The sequence below is a fragment of the Pelobates fuscus genome, chromosome 7 (genome assembly GCF_036172605.1).
Source record: "Pelobates fuscus isolate aPelFus1 chromosome 7, aPelFus1.pri, whole genome shotgun sequence".
NCBI lineage: Eukaryota > Metazoa > Chordata > Amphibia > Anura > Pelobatidae > Pelobates > Pelobates fuscus.
In genome coordinates this window covers 18,198,010-18,218,264 of record NC_086323.1, presented here as the reverse complement: position 1 = coordinate 18,218,264, position 20,255 = coordinate 18,198,010, and the positions used below count along the sequence as shown (strand labels likewise).

Here is a 20,255-nt window from a genome sequence, read left to right as displayed (position 1 = left end):
AGACAATGCCAAAAGAGAGAGCAGTTGAAAATGTTTGTTAAGGAAGGCACAAGACAAGGGGAGAGAGATCTGATGAAGTGAGACGGGACAGGATCAAGTAGGCAAGTGGTGGGGCGAGAAGAAAGGAGAAGCACAGCCACCTCTTGTTCAGTAGCCGGGGGAAAGTCTGAAGGGTAGTGTGGCAGAAACACTGCTTATTGGTGTGTTTCCCCTTGTATTTCGTGTATTGTGCCATGTTTTCCTGTTTGGGATTGTTCATACGAACAGCATCCATTCGTCCCCTGAACGAGGACCACCCGATACTCCATTAGAATGTTCATACCAATTACTTAAGTGTGAAACCACAGGGGATGTAATGGAGTGCTCCCCTGGGTGGCCACCATTTCGTATAGACGAACGCCAACAAGGGAGAGCATTCGTATCCAGAAAGGAAGTGATTCCCTTGCATGGTGTTCGCACAGTAACTTCACAAACTGAAATAGTTATATAGTTATATAGCTGAAAAGAGACTTGCGTCCCTGAAATCGGTTGGGGAATGTACTTTTGTGGGGTTCTGTGTTTGGTGGGGACACTTTTGGGGTACTGTCTATTTTGGTGGGGTTTCTGTGCCTGAGAGGCAAAGGGGCTAGAGCCTTTTTCCCACGCCTTGGCTCCCAATCACAGAGGATCCTGGGAGGAAGACCCTTGTCTTCTTGTGTGGAAAATCCCTTGCCTGAGCGGCGGGCTTTCTATACCTGGGAGACAAAGGCTAGAGCCTTTTCCCGTGCCTAGGCTCCCAGGCCAGAGGATCCTGGGATGAAATCCCCTGTCTGCTTGTGTGGAAGACCCCTTGCATGGGGTTATGCATAAAAGCGGTGTGTGGCACAATAAAATTGTGTTGTACTCCCAGAGCTGTGTGTCGTCCAGTTACTGGGGGAATGGATGTCTGTATGCTTAATGGTTCCAGAGTGGCTGAAGAAAGGAATTAGCAGAGGTAAGCCCGTAAGGTTACCCGTGGTCTGCTACAGGTAGGAAAGGCATAATCTACGTGTGGTTCAGAAAGAGAAAGACAGGGTGGGGAGAATTCATTCCTTAGCTGTTCAATCTTGTCGGTAAGGTTAGTTTGAGGGGTGGCCACAGCAGGGCAAAAAAGAAAGTTAAAGGTGTCAAAGAGACACCTGGGATTTCAGAAGCATGAACTAATGAGAGAGGAAAAGTATGACTGTTTGGCAAGGGCAAGGGCTGCGCTGTATGAACATAATATGAATCTATAATGGAGAAAGTCTGACTGGGTGAGAGACTTCCTCCAGGAGCGTTCAGCACAATGGGAGCATCTTTGCAGGTAGCGTGTTGATTTAGTATGCCACGCTTGGGGGCGTGTCCTCCTCGAGGTGCTTGTTTGGAGTAGTGTTATACGTGGAGATGGCTAGTGAGGGACAGGAGAGGGAAGGGATGGATAGGAGTTGTAAATCAATATCAGCTGACAGCTGCTGGAGGTCAATAGAATTAAGGTTCCTCGAGAGTTGACGGGGGTTAGGCTGAGGTTGTTGGGTGAGAGGGTATTCAAGAGCAAATGATAAAAGGTGGTGGTCAGTGAGGAGAAATGGAGTGTTGGAGATATTAGACTCTGTACATGCATAAGAGAAAATTAGGTTGAGGGTATTGTGGGGCTACATAGAAACATAGAATGTGACGGCAGATAAAAACCATTCGGCCCATCTAGTCTGCCCAATTTTCTAAATACTTTCATTAGTCTCTGGCCTTATCTTATAGTTAGGATAGCCTTATGCCTATCCCACGCATGCCTAAATTCCTTTACTGTGTTAACCTCTACCACTTCAGCTGGAAGGCTATTCCATGTATCCACTACCCTCTCAGTAAAGGAATACTTCCTGATATTTTTAAACCTTTGCCCCTCTAATTTAAGACTGTGTCCTCTTGTCTTTTTAAATATAGTCTCCTCCTTTACTGTGTTGATTCCCACTATGTATTTAAATGTTTATATCATATCCCCTGTCTCGTCTTTCCTCCAAGCTATGCATGTTAAGATCCTTTAACCTTTCCTGGTAAGTTTTATCCTGCAATCCATGAACCAGTTTAGTAGCCCTTCTCTGTACTCTCTCTAAGGTATCAATATCCTTCTGGAGATACGGTCTCCAGCACTGCGTACAATACTCCAAGTGAGGTCTCACCAGTGTTCTGTACAATGGCATGAGCACTTCCCTCTTTCTACGGCAAATACCTCTCGCTATACAACCAAGCATTCTGCTAGCATTTCCTGCTGCTTTATTACATTGTCAGCCTACCTTTAAGTCATCAGAAATAATCACCCCTAAATCCCTTTCCTCAGATGTTGAGGTTAGGACTATCAAATATTCTGTACTCTGCCCTTGGGTTTTTACGACCAAGATGCATTATCTTGCACTTTAAATGTCAGTTGCCACAACCCTGACCATTTTTCTAGTTTACCTAAATCGTTTGCCATTTGGCTTATCATTCCTGGAACATCAACCCTGTTACATATCTTAGTATCATCAGCAAAAAGACATACCTTACAATTTAAGACCTTCTTCAATATCACTAATAAAAATATTAAAGAGAATGGGTCCAAGTACAGATCCCTGAGGTACCCACTGGTGACAAGCCCAAACTTCGAATATACTCCATTGACTACAACACTCTGTTGCCTGTCACTCAGCCACTGCCTTACCCATTCAACAATATTGGAATCTAAACTTAAAGATTGCAGTTTATTGACAAGCCTTCTATGTGCAACAGTGTCAAAAGCCTTACTGAAATCTAGGTAAGCAATGTTTACTGCACCACCCTGATCTAATATTTTAGTTACCCAATTAAAAAAATTCAATAAGATTAGTTTGGCATGATCTCCCTGAAGTAAACCCATGTGTTTTTTAGATGTTCAACAATCCTATCCTTTAACATGGTTTCCATTACTTTCCCCACTACTGAAGTAAGGCTTACTGGCCAATAGTTGCCCGACTTTTCCCTACTACCTTTCTTGTAAATGGGCACAACATTCGCTATCTTCCAATCTTCTAGGACTACCCCTGTTATCAATGATTGGTTAAATAAATCTGTTAATGGTTTTGCTAGTACACCACTAAGCTCTTTTAATAGCTTTGGGTGTATTCCATCAGGTCCCATTGACTTATTTGTCTTTACTTTTGAGAGTTGAAATAGAACCTCTTCCTCTGTAAACGAACATGTAACAAATGGCTTATTTGTCCTTTTTCCTAACTAAGGCCCCTTTCATTCATTTTCATCTTTAAATACTGAACAAAAATATTCATTGAGGCAGTCAGCTAGACCTTTATCCTCTTCTACATACCTTCCTTCTTTTGTTTTTAATCTAAGTAATCCTTGTTTTACTTTTCTTTTCTAATTTATGTATCCAAAAAATGTTTTGTCCCCTTTTTTTACTGACTGTGCAATTTTCTCTCCTGTGTGTGATTTGGAAGCTCTTATTAGCCTCTTTCTGCCTAATCTTATAGACCATTCTGCCGTCCTCACTCTGGGTTTTTTTTTTATAATTACTAAATGCTAACTTTTAGTTTTTTACTATTTTGGCCTCATCTGCAGAGTACCACAGTGGTTTCTTGAATTTAGTGATTTTACTGATAAGCCTAATGCAATTTTCTGTTGCCTTCAGTAGTGCAACTTTTAAATAATCCCATTTCTCTTGGACTCTAAATTGCTCCAGTCTGATAATGACTCCTTTACACATTCTAATTTTAGAAAAGACTGTTTTTCTAAAGTCTAAAACTTTTGTTTTTGTGTGGTGTGACTCAGTCACTGTTCTTATATTAAACCACACTGACTGATGATCACTGGATCCTAAACCTTCACCTTTTATTAGGTTAGATTGTATGCTTTCCTTCACATACAGGGCCACCCCTCCCCCTTTCTTACCTTCCCTGTCTTTTGTATAGAAAGAGTACCCTGGTATTGCCATGTCCCAGTCTTTTTTTTTCTCATTATACCATGTCTCAGTAACAGCGACTAAATCTACATTATCAGTTGCCATTATTGCCACAAGTTCATGGATCTTATTCCCTAAACTGCAAGCATTTGTAGACATGACTCTAAGCTTATCATTTTTTAACACACTCGTTACATAGAATGTGACGGCAGATAAGAACCATTCAGCCCATCTAGTCTGCCCAGTTTTCTAAATACTTTCATTAGTCCCTGGCCTTATCTTATAGTTAGGATAGCCTTATGCCTATCCCACGCATGCTTAAACTCCTTTACTGTGTTAACCTCTACCACTTCAGCTAGAAGGCTATTCCATGCATCCACTACCCTCTCAGTAAAGTAATACTTCCGGATATTATTTTTAAACCTTTGTCCCTGAAATTTAAGATGTCCTCTTGTTGTGGTAGTTTTTCTTCTTTTAAATATAGTCTCCTTTACATTTAGTTACTTTCAGTCCTTGTTTTGGGGTGCAATTGGATTGATGTTTTATCACCCTTTTGCCCCCCCCCCCCCCCCCCCCAGTTTAAAATACATCCTAGCAAACCCTCTGAACTGCTCACTGAGAACATTTGTTCCCTTTTGAGAGACGCAAACCATCTTTTTTGTACAGTTTATTTCCATTCCAAACAGAGCTACCATGAGAAATAAAGCCAAATCCTTGCTCCCGACACCATTCACCAAGCCACAAGTTAAAGTCCCTAAAACACATCCGCCTGTCGTTCTGAATGTTATGCACAGGCAGAACTTCAGAGAATGACAGCGTGGCAGCAACCTGCCGTATATCATTGGCAAAAAAAAAAAAAAAACTTCCTTTACCCCTAAAACCTCATTGCAAGCCAAGTCATTTGTTCCTAGATGGACTAGTACATCCAATTCCCCTTCCTGCTTTACTCACTTAACAATTTTACAAATACATCTCCTGTCTCTGTGAGCAGTAGCCCTGGGAAGACATCTCACAAGACCACTATTGTCCAGCTCCACACCTCTTATGATAGAATCCAACAACAACAACTGCTTTCTATTAGGCCTCACCATAGTCTCCAAGCCAGTCTCCATAATTCCACTACACTCAGTGCCTGAGCCTGTCTCCATAACATCACAATACTTGGTGCCTGAGCCTGTCTCCATACATGGGTGGGAGAATTAGCCCACTGCGATAGCCCAAGGGAGAAAGTAATTGAAAGTAGTTTAGAGGCTGCTGAGGTCATGGGTGGGTTAATGGGAATATTGAAGTCCCAGAGAATTAGGGATGGTATGTTAGAGGAGAGAAGTAGGGTAGCCAGACAGCAAAGTGGTCAAAGAAGAGGAGAGGGGATCCAGGGGGACGTTAGATAACGGCAATGTTAGCAGAGAAGAGTTTTACAAGGCGAATCGAATGGGTTTCAAAATGATGAGAAAGAGAGGGAAGGAGGGGGGAAGTGTGTAGAGGTTTGAAGGAGCAGTGAGGCGAGAGTAGAAACTCTACACCACCACCTTTACATTCAGAGTGGCTTGGGTTGTGGGTAAGTTGAAGGCCACCAAAAGTTAAAGATGCAGGGGTAGCAGTGTCAGAGGGGGAGAGCCATGTTTATGTTAAGGCTAGTAAGTCTAGGGAACGAGAGATGAAGAGGTCATGGACAGCAGTGGATTTTGTAATATCGCAAAGTGCATTCCAGAGGGCAGTATTGAAGGAGGGTTTAGAGGAAGAGTAACATGACGCCAGATGCGACTAAGGTGTTGGTCCATTCCACTGTACTTTCTCGCCTTGACTACTGTAATCTGCTTCTCAGTGGTCTTACGTGCTCCCAACTTGCGCCGTTACAGTCCATAATGAATGCGGCGGCGAGGCTCATCTTCCGGTCCGCCCGCACCTCCCATGCCTCACCCTTCTGTCAGTCCCTACATTGGCTTCCTATAAAATATAGAGCTCAATTTAAAATTCTGGTTCTTGCTTTCAAATGTCTACATAATGCTGCTCCCACCTATCTATCCTCCCTTATACACAACTATGTCCCGTCTAGGCCCTTACGATCTGCTGAAGACTTACGTCTATCTTCTGTCCGTACTCCCACCTCTGATGCTCGCCTTCAAGACTTCTCGAGGGCTGCACCGTTCCTGTGGAACTCGCTTCCCTCCTCCGTTAGATGCTCACCCAGTCTCCACTCCTTCAAAAAATCAAGCGTATCAATTAAACTGTTAATAGCTCCCAACTGATTCCTCTTCTGCAACTGTCACTAGTCTGATACTAACCTTACCTTTTGTGTCATTTTACCCCACTCCCTCTATCATGTAAGCTCATTGAGCAGGGCCCTCAACCCCTATGTTCCTGTGTGTCCAACTTGTCTGGTTACAACTACATGTCTGTTCGTCCACCCATTGTAAAGCGCTGCGGAATTTGACGGCGCTCTATAAATAATATAATAATAATAATAATAATGAAATGGGTATGAGATTGGTGTGGTTCCTTGAGTTAGTACATGGTGGGTATGCTGAGATGGGACCAGGGTTTGGAGAGACTTCACCAGCTGCTAGAAGCAGAAGGATAGAAATGAAGTGAAGGTGGGAGTAGGATTTGAAGGTTTTGTAGGAGGGTATGTATATAGAGGATTTGGAAGGAGTTGGAAGAAATAGGCTGGAAAGGCATATGTAGAGTGCATGGGATGAATAGAGAGAGGAGGGGAGTAAAGTGAGGACAATGAAGATGGTGTTGCCAGGGACAGGTGAGCAGAAGGATAGGGATATTTTAGTAATGAGAGAAGTTAGAGTGAAAGTGAAAAATAGAAGGGAGAACATTATTTAGAGAAAATTTGTTTTACTACATACCAATGTAGTGCGTAAAGCACCATTATCCCTCTGATCTCATTTAACCCCTTAAGGACCAAACTTCTGGAATAAAAGGGAATCATGACATGTCACACATGTCATGTGTCCTTAAGGGGTTAAACTGAGCTGTTTGACCAAAACAGGAGGGGGGGAGATGACGGAGGCACCCACAGCCTGACCTCCTACTGATCTAATGTTATTCTACCAATATGGTAAACGGCACCACCTTGGATTTTACCTATTCTTCTTAATGCACTACAACAGGGGTAGCAAACCCTCAGCACTTCAGACCTTGTGGACTACATCTCCCATGATGCTTTGGCAGAATTAAAGCTCTAAGAGCTACAACATTGTCTACAACAGAGCCAAATGTTGCTAACCCCCGCATTATAGAGAGAATAATAATGTGCAAAAATAAGATATTAAAAATAATAAAAACAAGAACAAACATTTCCTGCAAAACTCCATCCTTTGCAGAATTCACAAGGAACTCACTGCAAACAAGCAATTGACTGATTATAACATTTCCATAGGACTTCCTATGGCCAGTGGTTTATGGGAATAGCAAGAGGTTCCAAAAGTTGCAGTACAACGGTCAGCCTATCCTTAAAGTCACCAGCTACTACAACTACTCCTCCAGAAACCCACGTCGTGACACTATGTACATCAGTGCGTTTTGAAACAAAAAGAGCAATCTGTGAATAGAAACCATATGCTTATAGTGCAAAATTAGATTTTAAAAAATGCAATACTGGAAAGAGGGGTGGAACTCCCAGCATATCTACCTGCAGCATAGCTTACAAACAGTAATTGGCATTTTGAGTGTCCCTTTAAGTAAAGGCCAGGCAACTGAGGTGTACTGGGAAAGCACCAAATGTAGCCATGACGCAGTTTAAACCTGCTGTGTAGCATTTTCCTGAACAGTGTGATGCTTTTGTGAATGCATCCTTCCCCTCTGCCGAATGTAGCACCCAAACGGCTGCAGGTTTTGGAATAGTGCTCAGGAAATCCTCATAATTACATATTGTATTGTGTCCTTTTAATAGACCGCTTGCTGCGCATTGCCAGACCTGAAAAGTCAGATTGTTAGATGTGTGAAGCTTCTAAACATTATAGTATTATGTAAAAATCTCAAGCCCATAACTCGTGTGAACACAATGAGAAATTAATGTGAATGGGATTGCGTTTCAAGCCAGCGCTAGCCATTTTCTGCCATTTGTGATATAGCAAGAAACCAGGAAATGGAATGTTGTGAAACATTATGCTACAACGTTACATAGTTAATTAAATAATTACAAAACACGAGATAGTGTGTAACATTAGAAATAAAAGGTAAGAAAACAAAGCTTTACTCTCATAAACTGTATATCATATATTTATATACATGTAACAGGTTAATGAATAACATCTAATAATGTGCACCGTTATTCAACTTTGAAAATTATCCTTAACGGGACCTGCCAAGCACCATAACCATTTCAGCTTTTTGCTGTGTTTACAGTACAAAGATTTTACGGGTGAAGTAAAACAGTTTTTTGGGCAAATTATTCAAATGGAAAAAAGTAAAGATTTAGATTTTCACTACACCTCAAGCCCACTCATTCAGCTTGGGACGTCATATATGAAAGCTTTGCATGGTCAACGTATCATAACAAAAGGGTGAAGGGTGATTTGGCTAATATTTCGGATCCAAAATGGGGAAATCAAAACGTAGTCTTTAAAACTCTTTTTAACATAAGATCTGCTGTAAGATAAGAGGGTTCAATTTAATGGAGTATGCTAAACATTATTAATTACACAACGTTAGCTTAGTGAAGTAATGTTGGTGTATAGATCATGTCCCTGCAGTCTCACTGCTCAATGCCATTTGGGAATGAAATCACTTTCAAATCTGTTGATACAGCCATAGCTACACCTCCCCTGGCTTTGACTCACACTCAGTCAACATGAAAACAAGTGTTTCATTCGGATCTTACAGCACAGTGTGTTTACTTTAGATGTGTTTTATCTCCTGCTCGGTTTATTGAACTTTAGTCACACACAGGAGTCTCCTGTAGGCTGCAGCAAGATATTAACAGAGCAGGAGAGAAGATATTCTAAATTAAACACATTGTGCAATAAAGAAAGCTAAAACATGTAGACTCCTTTTCAGAAAGTGTGTAGGGAAGCAGTATAAGCTGTTTTAGTGCTTAGCGTGTTCCCTTAAGTCCACAGTTCTGTATCCTGGGTGCAGTTCTGAGATCAGAAATAGACTTTCTGGAGTATGAATGGAACAGTTGCATCTAGATAACAGCTCCTTTGGAGAAGGTGAAAGATACGTCTGGAAGACATCAACCGGCATCTAACCAAGTATTCCTTGAGTTTTTATCATTCTATGTGCTCTTCAGGTCTCCAGACTTCAATCATTCAGCTCAGAGAATATTAGAATCAGGCACATCACTTGGAGACCATTGGGTGTAAATGAGGTATTTAACTTAGCTTGCAAAATATGTGTACAGCCTGGTGTACATGGACCAAAGAAGAGTGTAGTATGTAGATCTATATGGTTCAAGGACAAGTAGAGTACGGACATTCTGGATTGTACACTGACCTCATGGCCTTACATCCAAGTCCCTTACAACAACTACATGAAGGGTACAGTGTGTTTTCTTAGGAGTGACAAAATCAGGAAGCAAATACTAACCGTATTCAACATTATCTAAGGTAAAACATCAGTATTCTGCTGCTTTGTTCCTGACAGCTATAGGACGGAGGTCCAATGACATATTATATACCCCGGATACATGACGGTCAGGTCTAGCGATAACAGATTGTGTGTCACTGGACATCAAACTTTACGCAATATGTAAAATGGACACTGGGTGAACTAAAATGATACAGCAACAAATCAAACTCCTTGCCCGTCATCGATATACTTGGCCAACCTTGAAATCTGCTCAATGAATCCCATCATTTATAGTGTGCGGGTGTAGATCGTGTGGATACAGCACAGCAGGGGTTACGTTTTCATAGAAAGATTTCCTAAAACCGCAGCACTTTGAATTAAACATGTGGACACAAACTTCATCTTGAGGATAAAAAAAAAAAAAAACTTCTGCTTTTGTAGTTTTGTTTTTAGATTAAAAGGAAAATGAAAGAGATGAGTAAATACAGGAAAGTGTGATTCTTACATAGTGGGGAATTTCTGGGGGAAAAGCCTGTTTAATGCACTTAGCACTGAAAAGGTAGCGTTTATTTCTTTCTTGTTCCAGAGGTTATTCACAACCATGAGATTTGTGCACAATCAAGAAAAAAAAATGTAAATAAATAAATACACATTTTAATACAAAAAGTGTAGACAATTGATAGGAGGAGGAGTGGGGGGGAGGGAGGAGAATCCCAGTTCTTGCTGAATTTTAGCCAAGAATTCACAATTTCCGATTTATAACAAAGTCTAAGAGGATTAAAAAAAAAATAAAACAACATACAAACTACAACAACTCGTCTGAGCCCTGTGGCATTTAAAACGTTGTCATATCTTGTCATCCTGGAAAGGAGGGTAGATTATTTAAGTTATGCACAACAAGGGTCAATGTAAATCCTTTTAAATCATGATACAACTAGATCACTCATGACGGATGTAATCCGTGTGCCAACTCTATATAACCTGCGGCCAGAGGTAGCTCCCCAATTTTTGTAGAACTACACACCCCATAATGCTCGACTATGGTTAAACCAGGCAAAGCATAAAGCATTGAGGAAGTTCCCCAACCACCTTTGACCCACATTGCTGTATAGACCAAGAGTTGAGAGCCCCCAAGTTGACACCAGTGTACATGACTTTCTCCATCCCCACGGCAACTGCTTACAATAACTTTCTTACTGTAGCATGGTGAACTGCTACAATTCCAGTTCAGTCAGATTCCGACATCACATTTGAGAAGATTTAGCATATGATCTAAACTCTAGACCTTCCATGAGACTCGATTCAGTGATTAGCAGCTGTAAGGCCAGATAAGAGTGATACGAGGCTCTGTTCAGCAGCAGGTGGGGCAGGTTGTGGTTAGCAATACCTTCATTGGTTTGGTTGCAGTTTATTCTTTAAACTTTTGTAATCTGACTGTCATCCAAACTGTCAATCACTTCTCTAGGTTGTTACTTAAAGGGGCACTATAGGCACCCAGACCACTTCATCTAATTGAAATGGTGTGAAAGACTGCAGTTTTAGACAACCAATACTGCCTCTAGTGGCTGTCTACCAGATAGCCACTAGAGGAGTTCCCTGGAGTTTCACTTTGTGACATGACACTGGACATCCTCACACTCTGCATGAGGACATCCAATCTCTAGGAAAACCCCATGAAAAGCATTGACGCATTACTTGCCTATGGAGAAGGTCTGAAGTTCACACAGAGGTTGCCGCACATGCACATAATGTTCCCCCACCCCCATTGTTTAATGTCAGAAATAGTGGAACAATACCCATCACCGAGGGACATCAGCTCTGGAATCGGGTTGTAAGTGAACAAAGTGTCATTCAACCCATTACAATGCGAACAAAGTGTTGCTTTAAAAAGGACAACGGCCACATCAACTTTAATTTTTAAAACAATTCTCCTTTCAGGTTTTGGAAGGAAATATACTAAAAGGTAGGGATGAGTTTTCCTCATTGTTTAACATACTTCATTTCACCAACAATCACAGACAGAATTCTTCAGCCATACACATGCACCTTGAGTCTGACAGTTATATGGTCGATGATGTCACTGCACGGACATGGAGTGAAGCAGGGAAGACCATAGAGACTGTCTGTCTGGTTTTACACACTGTCCGACCCAAGGTGTATGGGCTAAAGGATCCTGTCATGTACTAAGGGTTTTTCAGGAGTTTAATTTTTCTCTTTTCTTTTTTTTTTTAACATATACTTCATTGAACAAAGAATCCATTTCCTTTTGAAACTTGATGAAATGATTACTACATTAAAAAAAAAAAAAAATATTAGCGTTGAGGGGACAGTTTCTTTAAGTCATTAATAAATGCTATGATGGGGATCTGAAAACAGATTTTGGCCTTTATTCAATATGCAGAGAGCTTATGGAATGCATAACTGGGGCCAAAAAAGAGAAGAATTGAAAAATGTTCAACTCAACAAAATTAAAATACGTACATTCTTTCCAGTTAAGCCATTTGCACCTAAACTTGGGCAACTCTTTAGGCAATTCAGCAAAAGTTACAATTTATCACATTAACCCCTTCAACGAACGAATGTCTTGTAACGGAGTTTTATATATATAAAAAAGCAGTTTATTGAAAATAAACCGAACAGGGTTCAAACCTAAAAAGTGGCAAATCCACTTTACATTTATTAAACCCAGGCCCACTGAAAGGGAGAGGGGTTTTGTGGCATCAGATCAATATAAAATAGGAAATAAAATGTAATGTAAAATTAATATCATGGACAGACTACAAACGTATAAGAGATTGGGGCTCAATGTATTGTGTGTTGGGTTTTCAAGTCTAAAGGAGGTAAAAAAAAAAAAAAGGCAGGATTGTTGGGGTGTCAGGGTTTAGGGTCATATTAGGATACCAGCCTGCTTGACGTCAATTTGTATTTGGGGGAAGGGGCCAGAGGGCTCATTGTATGAGGGGTCCATGAGAAATTCCCATGGTATCAGGGTATACGACAGATGTTAGGGGAACTCCAACAGTTGGCAATTTTGTCATTGCTGGGTGAATAGACACTTTATTGGGATACACAACCTGATTATCAGGAAGTCGAGACACATGGCCAGGGTTTCAGGGCACTGATACAAATCTCATGTGGCATTGGCCAGTGTCTTACAGATTCACCTGGCATTGCTTAGATTCTCAGATTCCGGAGCTTTATGGGTGCATGCCAGAATCCTATATCATTGGGTTGTGTGTCAGGGTAACTGGACAAATATTCGGGGCATCAAACTGCGTTGACCAGATCCTCGTGTGTCGAAGTGTCACAAGGTCATCCTCTATAGCTTAGCTTGCACTGTATAATGTCTGACACTACTTACAAGAATTTAAATTATTTTTATAAATACCTTGCAGACCAATTATCTCCTGGAATTCATAGAACCCAAGAACATCTTCAAATCAACGCACGTCAGAACCCCTTTACCTGTATACAATGTATATGTTTAATTGTTTAAGGGTTAATACTCTCCTGGGAGTTAGTTTAGAAAGTTCATGAGTAATGCACACAGACATGTATTAAACTTCAAAAAAAAACTACCACTACAAGCCATGGGGTCCAAATAAAAACAAAGCGAAGGGGACACCTACAGTTTATTTCAGAATATTTAGCAATGTCAGTGATCAGCTCCTTCTACCCTTATCTCGGGATCAGATTAAGCAGTGATGGCTGAATTTGGCACTCTAAATGTGAACTACATTCATCAAAAAGCCCAGCCAGCAGATTGTTCAATGAACATTTAGGAAAGTCAACTCCTACTACTCTGAGCTCACCATCAGAATAAGAAGTGGGGGCTACATTTGGCCCCAGGAATCTGCCAATGCTTAGGATTAGTTCAGCATCATGGGACTATAATCCACACACATTTAGGGTGCTAGGTTTAGCCATCACTGGATTGGATTTTTAAATATATTTTATTTTATAACATGTCCATTGCACAGCATCCAGTGTCTGAGATCCCAAGCTGGCCTCCCATACACTCCCAGCAATAGCTAGGATTGTAACCCCTCCTGATGCAGCCCCCTTGCTCTGTCTGATTACTTTACAGTAATTAAAGGACTCACCTTGTTAGAAGGAGCTGAGTGTGTCAGACTGGCAGCACCATATAAATCCTTAGACAATGTCTGCTTGTGAAGCTGATCAGGGGTTTAAAGCCAGAGAACCCTCCCAGCTCTAAGCATGGGACACTCACAGCAATGCTGCTGAGTGAAGTTTGCATTAAACAAACTGCCTTTTTTCCTGCCAGTGATGTCACATCCTGATTTTGTCTCCAGCTGTTCTTGTGATAACTTGTTCAGCTCCCTGCACTGCAGGCTGATAGGTCTCTATCTGGCCAGCCATGTGCACTGCCAGCAGCTCCCATTACCCTTAACCCTGTGTGGGCCAGTGGGAATGAATAATGTATCTTTATGGTAACATTGTTCATTTCAGTTACTGTGTGGTCTATTGTTTACAAAGTAGCAAGTTGTTAGCTGAGTGCAGTTTAGGAATGCAAAACATGGATACAAATTCTAAGAGGATAAAAGCTTTTCCAAACAATGTACATTGTAGCATTACAGAGGGAGGGGTATCACATGAGATAATGTCTTGACAGAACTTTTGTTTATGAGATGCTTCCTTTTCTTTTTAAATTAAAGGAACACTATAGTCACCTAAATTACTTTAGCTCAAAAAAGCAGTTTTAGTGTATAGATCATTCCCCTGCAATTTCACTGCTCAATTCACTGTCATTTAGGAGTTAAATCACTTTGTTTCTGTTTATGCAGCCCTAGCCACACCTCCCCTGGCTATGGTTGACAGAGCCTGCATGAAAAAAAAAAACTGGTTTCACTTTCAAACAGATGTAATTTACCTTAAATAATTGTATCGCAATCTCTAAATTGAACTTTAATCACATACAGGAGGCTCTTGCAGGGTATAGCAAGCTATTAACATAGCAGGGGATAAGAAAATCTTAATTAAACAGAACTTGCAATAAAGAAAGCCTAAATAGGGCTCTCTTTACAGGAAGTGTTTATGGAAGGCTGTGCAAGTCACATGCAGGGAGGGTTCATAAACAAAGGGATTTAACTCCTAAATGGCAGAGGATTGAGCAGTGAGGCTGCAGGGGCATGTTCTATACACCAAAACTGCTGCATTAAGCTAAAGTTGTTCAGGTGACTATAGTGTCCCTTTAACCCCTTAAGGACACATGACGTGTGTGACACGTCATTATTCCATTTTATTCCAGAAGTTTGGTCCTTAAGGGGTTAATGTTATATTAAAGGGACACTATAGTCACCAGAATAACTGCAGCTTATTGAATTTGTTCTGGTGAGTAGAATCATTACCTTCAGGCATTTTGCTGTAAACACTGTCTTTTCAGAGAAAATGCAGTGTTTACATTACAGCCTAGTGATAACTTCACCGGCCGCTCCTCAGATAGCTGTTAGAGATCCTTCCTGGGTCATGGCTGCCTAAAATGCATCCAAACATTCAGTATCTCCTCCCTCTGCATGCAGACACTGAACTTTCCTCATATAGATTCATTGATTCAATTCATCTCTATGAGGAGATGCTGATTTGCCAGGGCTGTGTTTGAATCATGCTGGCTCTGCCCCTAAACTGCCTCCTTGACAGTCTCAGCCAATCCTATGGGGAAGCATTGTGATTGGCTCAGGCCACCACTTCTGATGATGTCAGCCAAACAGAGCAGGCAGAGGCAGCAGCTGCAGACTTGATAACTAGTAGGATTTTACTATATGTAGGGAGGCAAGGGGAGGTCAGGAGGGGGGTAGATGGTTTTAGCACTATAGGGTCAGGAATAACTGTTTCTGTTCCTGACTCTGTAGTGTTCCTTTGAAGTACAACTTGTCCCTGTCTTCATTCTTCTCTTCTCACAGGGTTATTCACCAACGTGAGAATTCAAAGTGAATTTCAACTTTAAGGCCAAAGTAGCTACACTGGAACAATAGCTGTCTTAGAGAAAGTTTGCAGTTTGGCCATTTTTACCTTGAATTTAAAATTCACTTGGAATTCTTACTTTAGTAAATAATGCTTCAAATAATGATCTAGGGCAGGGGTAGGCAACCTACGGCACTAGTGCCATGCACGGCACTCGAGGTGTCTTTCCACGGCACTCAAGGCTGCTAGAGCCAAACAGGGTCTGGCCTATCAGGAGTCTCAGTGAAACTTCAGATATCTGCTAATACAAAGAGGTAGTGAAGGACAATCCTCAATTTATGCATTGCAGCACTTAGAGGAAGTGATCTCAGATCACTTCCTCCCAGCACTTGTGAATGGGAATCCACACTGTAGTAGAGCAGTCCACAGCTCATGTTGCAGCTCCTGTCCTTGACCTGTACCTGCCCAGGCTGGTCCCCACTGGAACCCAGGGAAGCCACCCACACTGCTAGATATACACAGACCTGCAGAATAAGCCTCCCCTCATACAAATAATACGAACAGCCCACACACAAACATACACACAATCCCCACAAACGCAACACCACTAACAATCTACATACATGCACACAATCCCACATGCAGCCTCTCACGTGCAAAACCCCAAACAGCCCCCATACACTACCTAACACACAATGTGACATATCCATCTACACACAATTCCACAAGCAGCCCTCATACACAGCCCACATTCATATGTATCATACACAATACCATAAACTACTAATGAACATATACAATATAATAGCTCATATACGCACAAATACAACGATACAAAGCAATTACAGTATAAATAACACAAGCAGAATATGGCAGCACACACACCTCAATTTAAAAAAATAGGATCGGCAGGGCCGATTTTGGGGGCCCCAAGCAAAATGGACATGGTGCCCCCCCCCCCCCCCCCGCACACAAAGCCTACAGGAACCACAGCATAGCCATACAGTTTAAGTTCACCCACACTTTATATAAATAAAAAAAGGTTTACAGTGCAAATACTGCTGTTGCATATAATGTGCATAAAACTTGAACATTTTCAACAATTGAAAATTCCCTGTGTTCTCCTCATCTCCCCTTCTCCTCACCCCCCCTCCCTGTGTTCTCCTCATCTCCCCTTCTCCTCACCCCCCTCCCTGTGTTCTCATCTCCCCTTCTCCTCACCCCCTCCCTGTGTTCTCATCTCCCCTTCTCCTCACCCCTCCCTGTGTTCTCCTCATCTCCCCTTCTCCTCACCCCCCCTCCCTGTGTTCTCCTCATCACCCCTTCTCCTCACCCCCCCTCCCTGTGTTCTCATCTCCCCTTCTCCTCACCCCCTCCCTGTGTTCTCCTCATCCCCATGTGTTCTCTTCATCTCCTCACCCCCCTGTGTTCTCATCTCCTCACCCCCCTGTGTTCTTCTTACTCCTCCCCCCTCCATGTTCTTCTTACTCCTCCCCCCTCCATGTTCTTCTTACTCCTTCCCCCCTCCCTATGTTCTTCTTTCTACCCCATGTTCTTCTTACTCCTCCCCCCTCCCTATGTTCTTCTTACTACTCCCCCCTATGTTCTTCTTACTACTCCCCCCATGTTCTTCTTACTACTCTCCCCCCTCCCCATGTTCTTCTCACTCCCCTCCCTATGTCCTTCTTACTCCCCTCCCACCCTCCCTGTGTCCTTCTTATTCCCCTCCCCCTGTGTCCTTCTTATTCCCCTCCCCCTGTGTCCTTCTTACTCCCCTGTGTCCTTTTTACTCCCCTCCCCGTGTCCTTCTTACTCCCCCGCTTATGTTCTTTTTACTCCCCCCCTCCCTTCCTTCCTCCCTATGTTCTTCTCACCTCCCCTTCCCTGTAGCGTGGCCGAGCTCAGGGTGCACTTCCTGTCAGTCCGGCCGGGAACAGGAAACTAAATCTCCTGTACCGCGTGGTACCCAGCCGGACTGACAGGAGGAAGAGGAGCTCGGCCACGCTACAGGGAAGGGGAGATGACGAGAGAGGCAGTGCTGCAGCCGCCTGAGGCTCTCTATAGAGCGCTCAGGCGGCTGCAGCCTTATAGAAATGGCCGGCCCTGCTTGGGGGCCCAGGCCAGCTCGGGGCCCCAAGCAATTGCTTGGTTAGCTTGCCTTGTAGCGACGGGCCTGAGGATCGGCACGCTACGGGACATCACAATCCTATATCGGCACAGTGCTGCTAAAAGGTTGCCTACCCCTGATCTAGGGAGTTAAGATAGAGGCGTCCAGTTGCAGGATAAAGTTGTGGATTTCTTCCTTAAATTTTATTTTTCAAGACTTTACCAATACACATTTGTGAAACATTGGGAATAAATAAATATATTGTTACAAAATCCTGCAAAGTGGCAATTCCCCTTTAAAGATACGGAGGGTTAATGCAATTTTAATGTATTATAAGATAAAATAGAAATAAAGTAATATATATATCCTCTATTTTTAATGTTCCTCATTTTGAAATAATTCCTCAATCTCCGATTCTCCAATAGTGAATTTCTTTACAGACATGAAGTGGCTGAAATTCTCTTTTTTTATTTATTAAATTGGCATTTGTATAAATTAACCTTATTGCCCCCCTCTGGCTGTCAAGCAGATAACAGGTTCTGTTACTTCCTGGTTTGTTTAGCTCAGTGGAGATAAAATCTAAAGGCAACAATTGCCCAGAGCACATGCCTTGTAAAGACTTGGGAAGTCTGTGATTGGACAGCCACAGAAAGTATGGGTGGGGTTTGAGGGGGCGGTCTTTCAAATGCTGCAGACAAGAGATCTACAGGTTTTGCAAACTGTGTTTTTATATAGTCCCAATGAAAAATATGCATTATTAAATCAATGTATGTTTTATTGTGGTTATAGCTACTAAACAGTGAATTTATTTTGTTTGGATTTGGTAAGTGGAGTGTCACATAATCCCCACTCTCCTGTGCAATGTACAATGATGGAAAGTGTATACAAACCCGGAGTTGCTTGCAGGGTTTTGATGTTTGGGGGAAAAAAAGTAATTTAAATTAATGAAATTTGTTTTCACAAATGATGTGGGCTATTGTTCAGACCCATTTGTAACTGTCACAGCGTTTGTCAAAAGTTTTAATTTTTAAACAAGCATGCATGCAACTTGTATGCGGCTCTGATGCCTGGAGTGTCCCTTTAAATTCACCTTTACAGGGATCCTTTTAATACTCACATCACCTACATTCACTATTGCAGCAGGATTATTTTCTTTGTGAAAAGGGTTGAGATTTTTCATTAAACAATGAAATGTGATGAAGTAAACAAACCTAATTGCACAATTCAGACCACTATTTCACCATTATTGGATCTACATTGCCAAATCGAAGATTTGAACAACAGAGGATGTCAATATAATATCAGGGTTCTAGGCCTTCCCTAGCCTGAATCTGAAGACCCCCTCCACCCCACCGCCTTTTACCTTGTAATGGTTTCTGATATGCTGATTCCTATCCGCATTGTCCTTGCAACAGTGAGACGACCCCCTCGATAGGAAGCCCTTTTGCAATTCCCATAACATATTGTTTGTTTTTATTTTACCTTTACATAATTTTCAAAAAACGGGACAATTACCTTATTCACCTTGGTTTGAATTACAATCAGCCCAGCCTACCCTAGAGTGACCTCACTTCAAAAAGCTTTTGTCTTTTTGACTGTCTGCTCCTAATGTATTGTAGGTCTTGTCAAAACTTTTGTGCATCCCTTACTCCATAGTCTTTTAGTGTTTAGCACTATCAACCAAGAAATGGAAACATCAACCTTAGAGGCCAAAGACCCGTATCTGCATAGGGGCCGAAGACGACTCGTAGGAAAGGATACAGTCTTGAGAACTTTACCTACGCAGACAATCTCTCACGGTTAAGACAATTCTGTTTCAAAAACATCTTTATTAGCTTAATAAATAGAAAATATAGGTGTCTTTTGTTGACGATCCCCAGATTCTTATTGATCCCACATTCCCTCTAGCACTCTCAGTGTGTTTCTTATCAAAACAGTTAAGGTGCCTTAATTCCTACTGCCCGAGTACTCTTTAGACGTGTCCTTTTTCCTAGAGGCTCGACCTACACTTTGTTTTGGGAACTCTTTTCATAATAATAATATTCAGTGATAAAATTAAATTATTCATAAAAGGTGGAGTAGGAGGAATTCATCACAATATAAATTTGAACTAAAAATAAGAAAACAATTTGAAAGTCCAAGATACAGTATAAAACAATTCTACTAAGCAAAACAGATATAATAAAACTTTACTTATAAAGCAATTAGCAAATAGTTTAAACTCTAAATAGGAAGAAAAGAATTAACTTTAATAAATGTGTGCCCCTTAAAACCACCATAAGAAAGGCTGTATAAACAATCGGTGCCAATAAGGATTGTTGCACATGCACAGCTGAAACCAAGAAACACACAGCCGCCATTTTAAGATTTACTAAGGGATCTGCCAGAACGGAATTCCGAAGAGACTAAAACAATGTCTGGAGACGCTAACCAGCTATTTTTGCAAAGACATGTTGGCTTCTGTGCTGGTGGCTTAAGAAGGAGTAGTTAATGGGTTCTTGCAAGCACTATAACTACTTAAAAACCTCTAAAGGACACAGCTTCAGAAGCAAAAGGTCAGCATGGCGGAACATTTCCGTCATGTGTCCTTAAGAGGTTAAGTATTTTGAACTTGCAAGATGCATAGGCATCTATAATACATTATGCAAGATGATGCATGGAGACAGAAGGCTAATGGGAAATGGAAACGTATTTTCTCCAAATATTGACGATTACGTGAGACGAAGTAGTCATGTATATCTTTTGATGCTATTGGAACTTTGATGAAATTCAGACAGAGCCACT

General features: G+C 41.6%; 1 protein-coding gene across 1 annotated transcript in view; it reads right to left on the bottom strand.

The window, feature by feature from the left end:
- MOB3C (MOB kinase activator 3C) overlaps positions 1 to 13,760 on the bottom strand; it is a 72,117-nt gene extending 58,357 nt beyond the window's left edge. The window contains exon 1 of the mRNA XM_063427181.1: positions 13,546 to 13,760. The gene's annotated coding sequence lies outside the window, so the exon portion shown is untranslated. The remainder of the gene's footprint in view (positions 1 to 13,545) is intronic.
- Between the last annotated feature and the right edge of the window lie 6,495 nt (positions 13,761 to 20,255).